At 50.5% G+C, this 15,487-nt stretch overlaps 1 protein-coding gene and 1 non-coding gene across 2 annotated transcripts in view; one reads left to right on the top strand and one right to left on the bottom strand.

The window, feature by feature from the left end:
- Nucleotides 1-15,487, bottom strand: part of DPYSL2 (dihydropyrimidinase like 2) — a 139,151-nt gene that overhangs the window by 82,926 nt on the left and 40,738 nt on the right. The window lies entirely within an intron of this gene.
- On the top strand, nt 9,262-9,399 carry LOC119929340. The gene has a single exon (XR_005451468.1). It is a non-coding gene; the product is annotated as a small nucleolar RNA SNORA7 (small nucleolar RNA).

Here is a 15,487-nt window from a genome sequence, read left to right as displayed (position 1 = left end):
AGACGAGGTAACTGAGGCTCAGAGAAGTGAAGTGACTTGCCCAAGGTCACACAGCAGACATGTGGCAGAGCCGGGATTCAAACCCACGACCTCTGACTCCAAAGCCCGTGCTCTTTCCACTGAGCCACGCCGCTTCAGTTGATTGATTGATTGATTGATTGGCCGGAGCGGAGGGAGCCCCCCGCCCCCCATCATCATCATCATCATCATCATCATCAATCGTATTGATTGAGCGCTTACTGTGTGCAGAGCACTGTACTAAGCGCTTGGGCAGTACAAGTTGGCGACATATAGAGACAGTCCCTACCCAACAGCGGGCTCACAGTCTAAAAGGGGGAGACGGAGAACAAAACCAAACACCCTAACAAAATAAAATAAATAGAATAGATATGTACAAGTAAAATAGAGTAATGAATTTGTACAAACATATATCATCAATCGTATTTATTGAGCGCTTACTGTGTGCAGAGCACTGTACTAAGCGCTTGGGAAGTACAAATTGGCCAGGTCCCCTCTCCCCACCTCTGCCTTCCCCTCTCCATCCCCCCATCTTACCTCCTTCCTTTCCCCACGGCACCTGTATATATGTATATATGTTTATACATATTTATTACTCTATTTATTTATTTATTTATTTATTTTACTTGTACATATCTATCCTATTTATTTTATTTTGTTAGTATGTTTGGTTTTGTTCTCTGTCTCCCCCTTTTAGACTGAGCCCACTGTTGGGTAGGGACTGTCTCTATAGGTTGCCAATTTGTACTTCCCAAGCGCTTAGTCCAGTGCTCTGCACATAGTAAGCGCTCAATAAATACGATTGATGATGATGATGCCTCCCCTCCCGCCCCATCCTTTCCCCCCATCCCCGCTCCCTCATCCGTTCATTCAGTGGTATCGATGGGGCGCTGATTGTGTGCGGAGCCCTGCCCGGACTAAGCGCTTGGGAAGGACAAGTGGGCAACGGATAGGGACGGTCCCTACCCAACAACGGGCTCCCGGGGTGGAAGGCCCGCCCTGCTCCGTGTCTGCCCCGTTGTCCGTCCCCGGGCCCCTAATGCCCCAGCGGGCCCTCCCGCCCCGCTCCCGGTGCCGGTGCCGGTGCCGGTCCCCGAGGCCCGGGGTCCCGGGAGCGGCTCCCCCAGCCCGCGGTGGGGTGATGCCGCACGGCCAATGGCTCCGCGCGGGACGGGGGCGGGCCGGGCCTCCTCGCAGCTCCCCCCTTCCTCCTCCTCCTCCTCCTGCTCCTCCTGCTCCTGCTCCTCCTCCTCGCCCTCCTCTCCCTCGTCTTTGCCGCGGCCGCTCGTCTGGCCTCCGCCCCGGAAAGCCTGGGGAATTCTAGCCGCCGGCAGGACCGGGCGGGCGGGCAGGCCGGGGGTGAGGGGGTGGGCACGGCGGGGCCGGGGGCCCTGCAGAGGAGCCGCACTGCCAACCGCCTGGCCCGGCGGCCCGGCGGCCCTGCGGCCCTCCGCCAAGCCCGGGAGCCGGGACGGGGACGGGCGGAGGGGAAGGGGCACGGGGGAGGGAGGGAGGGATGGGGAGGAGGAGAGAGAGACGGACTGGGGGGAAGGGAAGAGGAGAAGAAGGGCTGCGGGGGGGGGGATGGGGAGGGAAGAAGGGGAGAGGAAGGGATGGGGAAGAGAAGGGAGGGGGAAGATAGGAAGGGAAGAGGAGAATAAGAGGTGGGGAAAGGGAAGAGGAGGAGAGGAAGGGATAAGGGGAAGGGGAAGAGGAGGAGAGGGAGGGATGCGGGGAAAGGGAAGAGGAGGAGAGGAAGGGGTGCGGGGAAGGGGAAGAGGAGGAGAGGGAGGGATGCGGGGGAAAGGGAAGAGCCGGAGAGGAAGGGATGCGGGGAAAGGGAAGAGGGGGAGAGGGAGGGATGCGGGGAAAGGGAAGAGGAGGAGAGGGAGGGATGCGGGGAAAGGGAAGAGGAGGAGAGGGAGGGATGCGGGGAAAGGGAAGAGGAGGAGAGGGAGGGATGCGGGGAAAGGGAAGAAGAGGAGAGGACGGGATGCGGGAAAGGGAAGAGGAGGAGGAGAAGTGATGCGGGGAAAGGGAAGAGCAGGAGAGGAAGGGATGCGGGGAAAGGGAAGAGGAGGAGAGGAAGGGATGCGGGGAAAGGGAAGAGGAGGAGAGGAAGGGATTGGGGGAAGGGAGGAGGAGGGCAGGGTCCTTTCTGGTCCTGCTAGATGATGCTGAAAACAAAACCCATAAATCCAAGCCCTTGACCAAGCCTAGACTGTGAGCCCGCTGTTGGGTTGGGACTGTCTCTATGTGTTGCCGACTTGTACTTCCCAAGCGCTTAGTACAGTGCTCTACACACAGTAAGCGTTCAATAAATACGATTGATTGATTGATTGACCAAGGGAGGAGCATTGCTCATCCAAAGGGGGAAGACACTTTTGTAGCCTTCATGTTGTACAGGGTGGTGGGGATTCTGCAGAAGCCCCGCCTTGAACCTCAGGCTGCACTGCCAGGCTGCTCTAGGCTGCCCTGAGCAACTGAGGGGACAGCAAGCAGTCCAGAACACAATCAGCTTGGGCTACTACAGAAATATCCACACATGAGTGGGTCCAACTGCAAGATCATTTTTGAGTGTCAGTGCCACACAAAATCCTCCGTGTGTGTGTGTGTGTGGTGTGCGTGCACACACACGCACGCACACACAAACAGCCCTCTGCCTCCTTTGGGCTGTCCACATACTGAGTGAGGAAGCTGCAGAAAGAAGCTGCAGCTGGAACCAAAAGAGCAGGGGGATCAGTAACAGCAGCAGCAGACACCACAGTGCCAGACCACAGTGGCGACGACCCAGGCAGGCTGACTCGTTGACTCCCCTGTGGCCCTCTTGTCCCCTTTCCCACCTTCCTTTTGCCAGGCAAATAATAATAATGATGGCATTTGTTAAGCGCTTACTATGTGCAAAGCACTGTTCTTTGCTTAAATCGCTTAAGCGCTTAAATCCATGTCTGAAAACTGGAACTCAAATGTGCAGTTCGGAAGGCAAGATTTGCTGTTGCCCCATGAAAATGCCTTACAGCGACCCATTCTTGTCCCATCTCACGAGGTCCAAAGCCTAGAGGAACAATTCAGCCCCTTAAAACAGAGGGGAAGATGGAAATGCAGAACAAGAAAGCAAAACCGTCCACAGGGAGAGTCACCGCTCCACCCCATCTCCTCAGAAACCCAGGGCCAGGCCGGTTGGGTCTCCAGGCCCAACTATGTCATTCGGACTGACCATCTCTCAGGAGAGGCTGGGAAGGCAAGGCTGAAAAGGAGAGGGACAGACAATAAAAAAATAATAGTTATCATGGTCTCTGTTAAGCGCCAACTATGTGCCAAGCGCTAGGGTCGAATTGAGATAGGTTGGCATATATTGACTGGCTGCTCAATCCATTTTCCCGTCAGTGACAGGCTGAAGTGAGGCTGTATGGTGCACCTGCAAGGCCTCTGGGGTTTGCAGTATTTTTCATCCGAGCCCAGGAGGACTGAATCTCTGCATAAGTGGCAGGAACATCTGCCCAACCTGCTGCTTCAGTCTTCTCTCCTGGGGTCCTCAGACAGGCTCCTTATCAGAGAAATCCACTTCAACTGGCTAGGTCTCATTGCCAGGGGGAATATGCATTGAGCAATAGCCTGTCAGTCAATCATATTTATTGAGCGCTTCCTGTGTGTAGAGCACTGCACTAAGCACTTGGGAGAATACATTATAGAACAATTTAACAGACACATTCCCTGCCCACATTGAGCTTACAGTCTAGAGGGGGAAGCAGATATTTACATAGGTGCTGTGGGGGTGGGAAGGGGGAATGAATAAAGGGGGCAAGTCAGGGCAATGCAGAAGGGAGTGGGAGAAAGGGAAAGGAGGGTTTAGGCAACGTCTCTTGGAGGAGATGTGCCTTCAATAAGGCTTTGAAGATGGGGAGAGTAATTGTTGGACATGGAGAGGGAGAGCGTTCAAGGCCCAAGGCAGGTCGGTGGCAGGATGAATGCGTGGAGGTTACACTAGCCTCTGTGAATGTAGGGGTTGGGAGCGGAGGGGACAGGAATTGTAGGGGTCAGGCTTCCAAGAGCTCACAGCCCAGAAAACCACTACTGGGGGTCTCATCAAAGGCCTGAGATGAGGCAGGCGGGGGGCTCATGTCTCACACGGACACAGGGGCCATCTGCCCTCTCAATCAACCAGTTGTATTTATTGAGCACTCACTCTGTGCAGAGCACTGGACTACGCGCTTGGGAAAGTACAGTATAAGAGTAGACACGATCCCTGCCCACAAGGAACTTGCAGCCTAACGTCATTGCCCCTCCTCGCTCTGGAGAATGGATGCCAGAGCTCTGAGACTACAAAAACTGACCTTATGCTCCTAAACTCCTCCTCCTCATTCTGAGCAGTAACAATTCATCAGTTACATTCTCATGACCCCCAACCCTCTCCCCTAACCCCACTCACCCCTGCTAACTCCCACAGTGGTGAGAATGGTAACACCCTGCTCTCCGTAGTGCTTTGATTTCTCCACAGGGATTCACCTGAGTTAATCTCTTCCCTGGAAGGTAGTGAAAAGTAGGCAATAGTCTCCCCATTTTTCATAGGAGGAAACTGAGGTCCAAAGAGGGTCAGTGACTCACCCAAGATCAACCCAGCAGGCCAGAGGTGGAGTTAAGATTAGACCCCAGGGCTCCTGACTCCCAGTCCCGTGCTCTTTCTAATAGGCTACCCCCCAACCCCTGTTATCCTTGGAGATTAACCCCCCCCCCCTTCCCCCCCCCCCCCCCCCCCCCCCCCCCCCCCCCGCCACACACACACAAAGAGCTTCAGGCTAGGATACTCGAGGAGCCATAAGAAAACATGGCGAAGACATGCATGTATCAAACCAAGAGCCCAGTGTGGGAGGCAGAAAAAAACAGGGAAGAGCGGAGGAGGAAAGGGAGAACGGGGCTTAAACGGACTGCAGGATAAGCCACCTGTCTTGGCTATTCATTTGCTGAGATCTGTTCAGCTCCATATTGAGCATATAGAGGGAGAGAGCAGTGTGCTCTCTTTCATCAACCAATTCGGCTTTTGATCCTTTTCTATTTCCCAGAAACGAGTTTTGTCCCCCAAATAAGCCCCATGCAAAGAGTTTCCAAGAAGAAGTTAGGAGAAGCAGTGTGGCTCAGTGGAAAGAGCCCGGGCTTTGGAGTCAGAGGTCATGGGTTCAAATCCCGGCTACGCCAACTGTCAGCTTTGGGCAAGTCACTTCTCTTCTCTGGGCCTCAGTTACCTCATCTGTAAAATGGGGATGAAGACTGTGAGCCCCCCCATGGGACAACCTGATCACCTTGTTACCTCCCCAGCGCTTAGAACAGTGCTTTGCACATAGTAAGCGCTTAATAAATGCCATCATTATCATCATCATCATCATCAAGTCCCTCTGGCCGGCCGGACTGACTCGACTGGTTTTGTTTGCAGCACTGTGAATTTCTCCGCCTGCATCCAGGCCTAGTGTTTTGGTCTTTTGTAATCGAAGCTGCAGGAGCCTTTGCAGAGCACTGAGGCAGAGCGGCAGTGTTCCGATTCCTTGCACCGAGGGGCACTTGGCTCCACCTCGGGTGGCCGAACCTGGCCAAGGACAAGGCTTTGGAAGGACTTTGTCCACTTGATCTACGGGCCCCTCACCCCCACGCCAAAGTCCAGGTCAGAAAACCAAGTTAAGGGGTCTGCTGGTAGGAAGGCCTCGATGGGCTGAGTCTTCTGGGCAGGGCGTTAAAGGCTGGGAGTTTGGACCCACGAGAGACATCACGGCTGCAGTGCCCACCCCCATGCCAACCAGAGCCATCCCGCCTGCCTCCTGTCCCCCCAGCTCTGCTGTCCCCAGCCCTGCGGGACCTCCTCCCTGCTGAGTCCATCCCCTACCCCTCTCAGGGCCGGCTCCCCCCAGTCAACTGAGGCTCTCCCGCTGGTTTTCTCTAGACTACCCACCCCCTGCGAAGGTTCTAGCACCGGGCTGACACCCCAAGCTCCCTTTTCTCCTTGCTAGATAAAAGTGCCAGCAAATGTTTCTGGAAGGAACCATGTGGATTTGATGAGTAGTTAGAAGAAGTGGCCTTGCTTGGTGTCCTTAGAGCAGCTTTGGCAGGCTGAGGATTGCCTTTGTTGATTTGGTTTGACGGTGATCAGTTTCTCACAGCAGACTGCTGCTGGGCTGGAATACAGAAAGCAGTGGCCCAGGTGACTTGGAAAGAGACAGCCGAGCCAAGCCACACCCCCAATGGCGAGAGCTGCACAATGAGGAGGGGGTCCCCCCCCTGGACCGTACCTGGTCTGACCACGTCCTGGGCATCGTTCATCCAGGCAACAACCTACTGGCCTCTTGTAGTCGCAGCGTTGGCAAGAAGTGACGTGGTGGGATGGAAGAATGTTGAACTCCCAAAGTGGAGCCACACCCCACTGATGGCCATTACGGTAAATGCCGGTCCCCATCCTCCGCTGGCTTCTGATCACAGCGTGCTGGAGGGTCTCTGAGCATCCACAGGGTCCGGGAAAGAGCCAGCCATGGTACACGCAGTATCCCCATCTTCCACTGACCTTTCATGACAACGTTCTGGAGGGTCGCTGAGCATCCACAGGGCCCGTGGAGGAGCCAGCCATGGTACACGCTGTATCCCTATCCTCCACTGGCCTCCTGCCACAGAAATGAGTAGAGAATAATGCCAAGATTGTGAGACAGGAAGGATGGTGGTACTGTCTACAGTGACAGGAAAGTCAAGGGGAGCACAGGGTTTGGGTGGGAAGATGAGGAGTTCTGCTTTGGATGTGTTAAGGTTGAGGTGAAGAGAAGACATCGAAGAAGAGTTGTCTTGAAGGCAGGGGGAAATGTGAGACTGCAGAGAGGGAGAGAGATCAGGGCTAGAGATGAGGATTTTGGAATCAGCCACGTAGAGATGGCAGTTGAAGCCATGGGAGTCAGTGAGTTCCCCAAGGGAGTGGAGGCCCTGGTGGAGAATAGATGGGGACCCAGAACTGAGTTTTGAGAGACTCCCACAATTATGGGGTGAGAAGCAATGGAGGAGCCTGCGAAACAGATAGGAGGAGAAACAGGAGAGGACAGTGTCAGTGAAGGTGAGGTTGAATAGTGTTTCCAGGTGAAGGGGGTGGTCCACAGTGTTAAAGACTGCTGAAAGTTCAAGGAGGATTGGAATGGAGTAGAAGCCGTTGGATTTAGCAAGAAGGAGATCACTAGCGACCTTTGAGAGGGTAGTTACTGTAGTGCAAAGGGAGAGGAAGCCAGATCAGAGGAGGTCGAAGAGAGAATTAGAGGAAAGGAACAGGAGACAGTGGTTGCAAACAACTCGCTCAAGGAGTTTGGGGAGGAATAGTAAGAGGCAAATAGGCGACAACTGGAGGGAGCCATGAAGTCAAGGGAGGGGGTTTTTCAGATCAACGGAGATCTGAGCATGTTGGAAAGCAGTGGGGAAAAAGCCACTAGAGATTGAGCAGATGAAAATGGCCGCCCGGGAGGAAAGAAGGAAGAGGACAAGGACTTTGATAAAGTGTGAAAAGATCGGGTCAGGAGGGGGTGGATTTTGAGAGGAGGCAGGAGATTTCCTCTTGAGATAGTGCAGGGCAAGATGAGAGAGTTGAAGAAGGGTCAGGACAAGGGAGGGACTAAAGAGGAACAGGGAAGATTTTAGGGAGATCACTCCTGATGGTTTCAATTTTCTCAATAAAGTACGTGGCCTGGTCATTAGGGGCAAGAGGTGGCAAGGGTGGGGTGACAGGAGGTTTGAGGAGGGAGTTAAACGTCGGGAACAACTGGCCAGGGCAATGGGCATGGGAGTCAATAAGGATGGAGAAATAACATTGCCAGGTAGAGGAGAGTTAAAGCAGGCAAAGATGCAGCTGAGGTTGATGAAGTGGCCCGGTAGCTGAATTTCCACCAGCAACGCTCAGTGGCTCATGGACTGGAGCGAAGGAAACAGACCATGGAAGTGATCTGGTGCTGTGGGTTAGTGAAAGAGATTGGTGAAGGGTCTGGTCACAGCCGAGGCAGGCGAACTCAGGCAGCATTCTGTCTTTTTATACTTTAAATCCCTGGAACCTGTTCGTCTTCTCTAATAAAAACCATTTTCAGATTGTGTTTTGTCATTTCCTCACAACCTGGCTTTTGAATAGGCATTTGCCACTGAGCTAGCCCCTACTCCACACCCCCAGACAAGCACACGTGTGCAAGTGTGCAAATGCACACACACACGAACACACACACTCACTCACCTCAGCCCTTGAGTCTCCCAAATAGCAAACTCCACCCACTTACATACGTCCTCGTGACTGACTGCTCAGATTTCTACATGATTTCAGTTTTCTGGCTCTTTCTCTGCAGCCCTGCACTCTGAGCTGACGTCCACACCTGCCAGAGTCAGGCACTGCAGGAGGAGAAATGGACCAATGACCCCATTTCAGACAGTGGATTGGGATCAGGGGACCCCTAGGCCTTACTGGTGGGCCAGATGGTGATACTCTATCTATCAATCAGTAGTATTTACTGAGCACCTACTGTATGCAGAGAACTGAACTAAGTACTTGGGAGAGTCTAGAGAATCAGCAAGAGCTAAGTGGCAAAAGCAGGGACTTGGGAGTCAGAGAACATGGGTTCCAATCCCGGCTCCTCCACTTGTCTGCTGTGTGTCCTTGGGCAAGTCAATTAACTTCTCTGTGCCTCGCTTACCTCATCTGTAACATGGGGATTAATACTGTGAGCCCCAAGTGGGACAGGGACTGTGTCCAACCTGATTACCTTAGAACAGTGCTTGGCACATAGTACAGGCTTAACAAATAGCATAATAATAATAAGAAGAACAGAGTTAAAAGACATGATCCCTGCCCATGAGGAGTTCACAGTCTAGCTTGTGCTGGGCACTCTACCAAGGGCTTGGGAGAGTATAACAGAGTTAGTAGACATGATCCCTGCCCTCAGGGAGCTTAAAGTCCACTGTGTGCAAAGTACTGTACAAAATATTTGGGAAAGTACAAAAGAGTTCGGTAGATATGATCAGATCAGAGGAGGTCGAAGAGAGAATTAGAGGAAAGCAACAGGAGACAGTGGTTGCAAACAACTCGCTCAAGGAGTTTGGGGAGGAATAGTAAGAGGCAAATAGGCGACAACTGGAGGGAGCCATGAAGTCAAGGGAGGGGGTTTTTCAGATCAAGGGAGATCTGAGCCAAGAGGAGTTTACAGTCTAGTGGAGGAGGCAGACAATAAAAAAATGACTGGTAGGGGGAAGCCAAACCTCTCAGGGTCACACCTGGAGAGTTCCCAGTACTCTACCAGTCTCGACTACAGGAGGGAGAGTCAGGCAGAGACATGCCCATGCCATTCCTGGCTTGGGCAGTGGCTAGTGAGTGAAAGGAAAACTGCTACAAGTCAAAACTCACCTGTGCAGAGCAGCAGCAGCATGGAAGCGAGTCGAGGGCAAAGACTCAGGTTTACTGCACGGAAGGAGGCAATGGTAAATTGCTTCTATATTTTTAACAAGAAAACTCTATGGATACACTACCAGAACGATTGCAGATAAAGATGAGGCGCTCTGGGAGAGATGTGTCCATGGCATCACTATGGGTGGGACATGATTCAACAGCATAAGACAACAACAGGGAGAAGCCACAGGGTTTTCAAGACATGTACCTGAGTGGGTGAGGAGGACCTTCATTTCCTCTTTTCCCACTCCCTTCTGTGTCACCCTTGCTTCTGGATTTGCTCCCTTTTACTCACCCCTTTCCTCAGCCCCACAACACTTACGTACATATATGTAATTTCTTTATATTAATGTTTGTCTGCCCGTCCAGACTGTAAGCTCATTGTGGGAGGGGAACTTGTCTGTCAACTCTGTTATACTGCACTATGCCAAGTGCTTAGTACAGTGCTCTGCACACAGTAAGAGTTCAATAAATACGATTGATTGATTGATTGATTGCCTGGAGTGAGGGGAGGAGGGGTGAGTATCTCAAGCTCGAGGTGGGTGGGGGAAGATCCCCTGATGCTTAAACTCTCCTCTCCGCTTCCCCCTCAACCACGACTTTAAAAATGGTTCCCTCAATTTCCCCACGGCCCCCAGGCTCTCCCCAGAACTTGGACCCTAGAGGAAGCTGCTATTATAAAGTCAAAGTCCACACGCTTTGGACTGAAATGGTGAAAAATGTAAAACTGAAATGGTGAAAAATCAATAATGACCTGAGTATAGACATGCCTTGAGTCAAGGACTGATGAAGTCAAATACAGTAACTTCTGTTCTAGAGTATAATCTCCTGGTGATTAGGGAATGTGTCTACCAACTGTATTGTATTGTACTCTCCTAAGCACTTAGTACAGATCTCTGACCACAATAAACACTCAATAAATAACATTACTTGATTGATTGATTGATTGATTGATTGAGGGGTTGGGGCCATCCCAAGTTCCCTAACCACATCATAGGGCTCTGAGCGAGCTGCTGGTAAGCTGAAGGTCCATCGCTGAGGACCCCTGTGTGGAGGCAGTGTGGCATAGTGGCAGGGAAGGCAGTGGGTGTAGTGGGAGAGCTGCAGCCCTGGAGGTTGGAGGTACCAGATTCTAGTTCTGCCTCTGCAACCTGTCTATTGTGTGGCCTTGGGCAAGCCACTTAACCTTCCCTGTCTCAGTTTCCCCAACTGTAAAATGGAGATAACAAAACCTGGACCCTACCTGGCAGGGCTGCTGTGGGGAGTAAATTTTCAAAAAAACTAACGTAGGGTGTTTTGGCAATAAGAGCACCAAATAGAAAATCAGGTCTAATCAATCAATCATATTTATTGAGCGCTTACTGTGTGCAGAGCACTGTACTAAGCGCTTGGGAAGTCTAAGCACTTGGTACAGTGCTCTGCACAGAGTCAGTGCTCAATAAATGTCATTGACTGATGGATTGATTGGAGCAGAGAGCAATCAATCCATCAGTCAATGGTATTTATTAAGCGCTGACTCTGTGCAGAGCATTGTACTAAGTGCTTGGGAAAGTACAATATGACAGAATTGTTAGACATGATCTCTGGCCACAAGGATCTCAGAGATTAGAGGGAAAGACGTACATAGTCATAATTTATTTTGATGCTTAAGTTCTGTGGGAGTGAGGGTGGGGTGGGCATCAAGGGTACAGATCCATGGGCAGGGGTGGTTCAAAAGGGAGAGGCAGTAGGGAAAAGAGGACACAGTTAGGGAAGACCTCTTGGAGATATGCTTTTAATCAGTTTTTAAAGGCAGGGAAAGTGATTGACCGGCATATATGGAGGGGGAATGAGTTCCAGGCCAGAGGGAGGATGCGGGCAAAGTGTAAGCAGTGAGATAGATGAGACCGAGGTGTAGTGAGTTGGTTGGCATTGGAGGAGCAGCATACCCTAGTGGGTAGAGCACGGCCTGGGAAGTCACAGGACCTGCTGGGTGATCTTGGGAAAGTCATGTCACTTCTCTGTGCCTCAGTTACCTTATATGTAAAGTGGCTATTAAGATTGTGAGCCCCATGTGGGACAGGGACTGTGTCCAACCTGATTAACTTGTAACTACCCCAGAGGTTAGAACAGTGTCTGAGACATATTAAGTGCTTAACAGGTACCATAAAACAAATAAAACAATCTACTCCTGTGTTTAATACAGTGCCTGGCCCATAGTAAATGCTTAACAAATACCATTCAAAATAAAATAAAAAGAGTGAAGCATGGAGTTTGGGTTGTAGTAGGTAATCAATGAGGTAAAGTAGGAGGGGTCGAGCTGATTAAGTGCTTTAAAGCCAATGATAAGGAGTTTCTGTTTGATGTGGAGGTGGAAGGACAAGCACTGGAGGTTCTTGAAGAGCAGGGAGACATGGACTGAATGGCTTTTTTTTTTTTTTAGAAAAATGATCCATTCATTCAATCATATTGAGTGCTTACTGCAGGCAGCAGAGTGAAGTATGGACCAGAGTAGGAGGAGACAGGAGGCAGGGAGGTCAGCAAGGAGACAGGAGGCAGATAGTCAAGATGAGATAGGTAGAATATGATAAGTGCTTGGATCAGCATAGTAGTAGTTGGGATGGCTGGATTTTAGAGCTGTTGAGAAGGTAGAACCAACAGGATTTGGTGGTAGACTGAATATGTGGGTTGAATGAGAGAGATGAGTAGAGGATAATGCTAAGGTTATGGACTTGGGAGAAAGGGAGGATAGTGGTGTTGTCTGCAGTGATTGGAAAGGTAGGCGTAGGTTTGGAAAGGAAGTTGAGGAGTTCTGTTTGGATGTTTCATTTGAGGTGTCGGCAGGACACCCAGGTATAGATATCCTGAAGGCAGAAGGAAATGTGAGACTGCAGGGAAGGAGAGAGGTCAGGGCTGGAGATGTAGACTTGGGAATCATCCACATAGAGATGATAGTTAAAGTCATGGGAGCAGATGAGTTCTCCTAAGTAGTGGGTGTAGATGGACAACAGAAGGGGACACAGACTGAGCCTTGAGGGACCCCCACCATTAGAGGGTGGGAGGCAGAGGAGCCTGCAGTCAGTCAGTCAGTCAGTCAACTGCATTTATTATTAGTAGTAGTGGTAATAATAATAATAATAATTATGTTTTTTTGCTAAGCAAAGTGCTTACTATGTGCCAAGCACTGCTCTAAACACTGGAGTAGGTACAAAGTAATCAAGTTGTTCCATGTGGGGCTCACAGGCTTAATCGCCATTTTACAGATGAAGTAACTGAGGTACAGAGAAGTTAAATGACTTTCCCCAAGGTCACACAACAGACAAGTAGAGGAGCTGGGATTAGAACCCATATCCTCTGACTCTCAAGCCTGTGCTCTTTCCACTAAGCCATGCTGCTTCTATTGAGCACTTAATGTATGCAGAGTATTGTACTTAGCACTAAGGAGAGTACAATATAACAATATAACAGACCCAGTCCCTGATCACAGTGAGTTTACAGTTTAGAGGGACTGAGTAGGAATGGTCAGAGAGATATAGGAGGTTAACCAGTTGAGGAAAGTGTCCGTGAAGCCAAAATTGGAAAATGTTTCCAGGAGAAAAGGGTGATCCAAAGTGTCAAAGGCAGTAGAGAGGTCAAAGAGGATCATGATGGAGTAGAGGTCATTGGATTTGGCAAGAAGGAGATCATTGGTGACCTTGGAGAGGGCAGCTTTTTTGGAGTGAAGGGAGCAGAAGGCAGATTGGAGGGGGTCAAGGACAGATTGGAGGAGACAAAGGACAGACAGTGGGTGTAGACAACTCCCTCAAGGAGTATGGAGAGGAATGACAGGAGGGAGATGGGGTGATAACTGGATGGAGCTGTGGGGTTAAGGGGGGGGGGGGTTGGGTTTTTTTTTTTTAGAATAGGGGATACATGAGCATGTTTGAAAGCAGTGGGGAGGAAGCTGTTAAAAAGTGAACAATTGAAGATGGCAGTCAGGGAGGGAAGAAGGGAAGGGGCAAGTATTTTAATAAGGTAGGAAATGATGGGGTCAGAAGCGCAGGTGGAGGGGATAGATTTTGAGAGGACATGAGAGAGCTCTTGAGATACTGCAGTGAATATTGGGAGAGTTGAAGAGGATGATGGAGGATGCAGGACTGGAGAGGAGCAGGGAAGATAGGAGATCAGGTCTGATGTTTTCAATTTTCTCAGCAAAGTATCTGGCCAGGTCAGTAGGGGTAAGAGGTGGTAGGGCAGGGGGACAGGAGGTTTGTGGAGGAAGTTAAATACCTGTAACACCTGGCAGGGCTTTGGGCATGGGAGTGAATTAGGATGGAGAAATCTTCTTGTCAGGCAGAGGAGAGAACAGAACTGAAAGCAGGTAACTGTGAATTAAAGGTGAACGAGGTCAGAAAGATATCTGGACTTCTGCCAACAGCTCTCTGCAGCTTGAGAACAGAAGCCAAAGAAGTACACTTTGGAGGTGATCCAGAGTTGTGAGATAGTGGTACAAGATCAGTGGAGGGACAAGGGAGTGAGGGAGTTGAGTGAGGGACAAGGTCGAAGGTGGTGTTGAGGGCATCGATCTGTACGTCAAGAGGAGGAGGCTAAATAGGGAGAAGTGGTATTAGAATATTGGAAGGGGTCAAAAGGGTGGTGGCCTCTGTGGGGAAACAGGACAGACTTGATGGGGTTGGGGGTATGGGAAAAAGAGCAGGTGAAGAGGTTGTGGTCTGACAGAGGAATTTCAGAGTTGGTGAAGCTAGAGAATGTACAGTGACTAGAGATTATAAAGTCAAGTGTGTGCCCAGGGTGGTGAGTGTTTGAGGTGGGGTAGAGAAGTGAAAGGAGGTGGACAGTGGAAGGGTCATCAGGGACATCCACGTGGTTAACGATGTCCCCAAGAATCAATGGAGGGATGGAGAATGAGAGATGAAGATTAGGTATGGAGACCAAATACAGCATAGTGACTTTGGAAAATTAGAGGGCAGCCCAAGGGATTGTAGGTCTCTGAGGGGGAGTGGGACATATTCGGTTGAGGGGGTTGGGGGAGTGTTTGGGAGAGAAGGCAGGCCACGAAGCTGTGATCAGAGAAAGGACTTTCAGAGTTGGTGAGATTGGAGAAGCAGCATGGCCTAGCGGAAAGAGTGTGGGTTTGGGAGTCAGAGGTCGTGGGTTCTAATCCCAGCTCTGCCACTTGTCAGCTGTGTGACTTTGGGCAAGTCACTTAACTTCTCTGTGTCTCAGTTACCTCATCTGTAAAATGGGGATTAATACTGTGAGCCCCACGTGGGACAACCTGATTACACTGTATATACCCCAGTGCTTAGAACAGTGCTCGGCACATAGTAAGCACCTAACAAATACCAACATTATTATTATTATTATTGTTATTATTATTATTATTATTATTGGAAGTTGTACAACGAGTAGGGATGATGAATCAAATTGGCGAGTGGGTGAGATGGGGTTCAGCGGGAGGTCAGTGGAGTTGGGGTGTGAGAGGAAGTGAGTAGGTATCAGATAAGACTTGGGAACATCCCATGAACATTGAAGTCCTCAAGGATCAACATAGGAATGGAGAAAGAGAAAAGGAATGTGAGAGAGGGGTCAAAATAGCTCAGAAAGTTGGTGGTGCAGCCTGGGGGGCGATAGATGGCCGTGACTAGTAACTGGAGTGGGTGGTAGAGTAAGGAATGAGAGGGTAGGAGGCTATTCTCAGTTCAAGAAAATTGGAAATTCGTTTTCCATTTTTAAGTGAGTCCTTCGTGCATCATTAACATGGCAGCCAGAGGATGACGTCTGCTGACGCTGTTTTTACCTGCCCTGCTGAAGCCCTGAGACCGTCCTGATAAAGGAAATCAGACAGTAATAATAATTGTGGCACTTAAGCGCTTGACTATGGGCCTTGCACTGTACTAGGCACTGGCGCAGAGAAAGATAAGCAGATCAGACACAGGCCCCGTCCCACGTGACTCACGGTCCAAGCAGTCTTCTAGACTGTGAGCCCACTGTTGGGTAGGGACCGTCTCTATATGTTGCCAACTCGTGCTTCCCAGGTTCTTAGTGCAGTGCTGT

Source organism: Tachyglossus aculeatus, chromosome 5, assembly GCF_015852505.1.
Source record: "Tachyglossus aculeatus isolate mTacAcu1 chromosome 5, mTacAcu1.pri, whole genome shotgun sequence".
Lineage (NCBI taxonomy): Eukaryota > Metazoa > Chordata > Mammalia > Monotremata > Tachyglossidae > Tachyglossus > Tachyglossus aculeatus.
The sequence above is the reverse complement of the archived record's forward strand: the minus strand, read 5'-3'. Positions and strand labels throughout refer to the sequence as shown.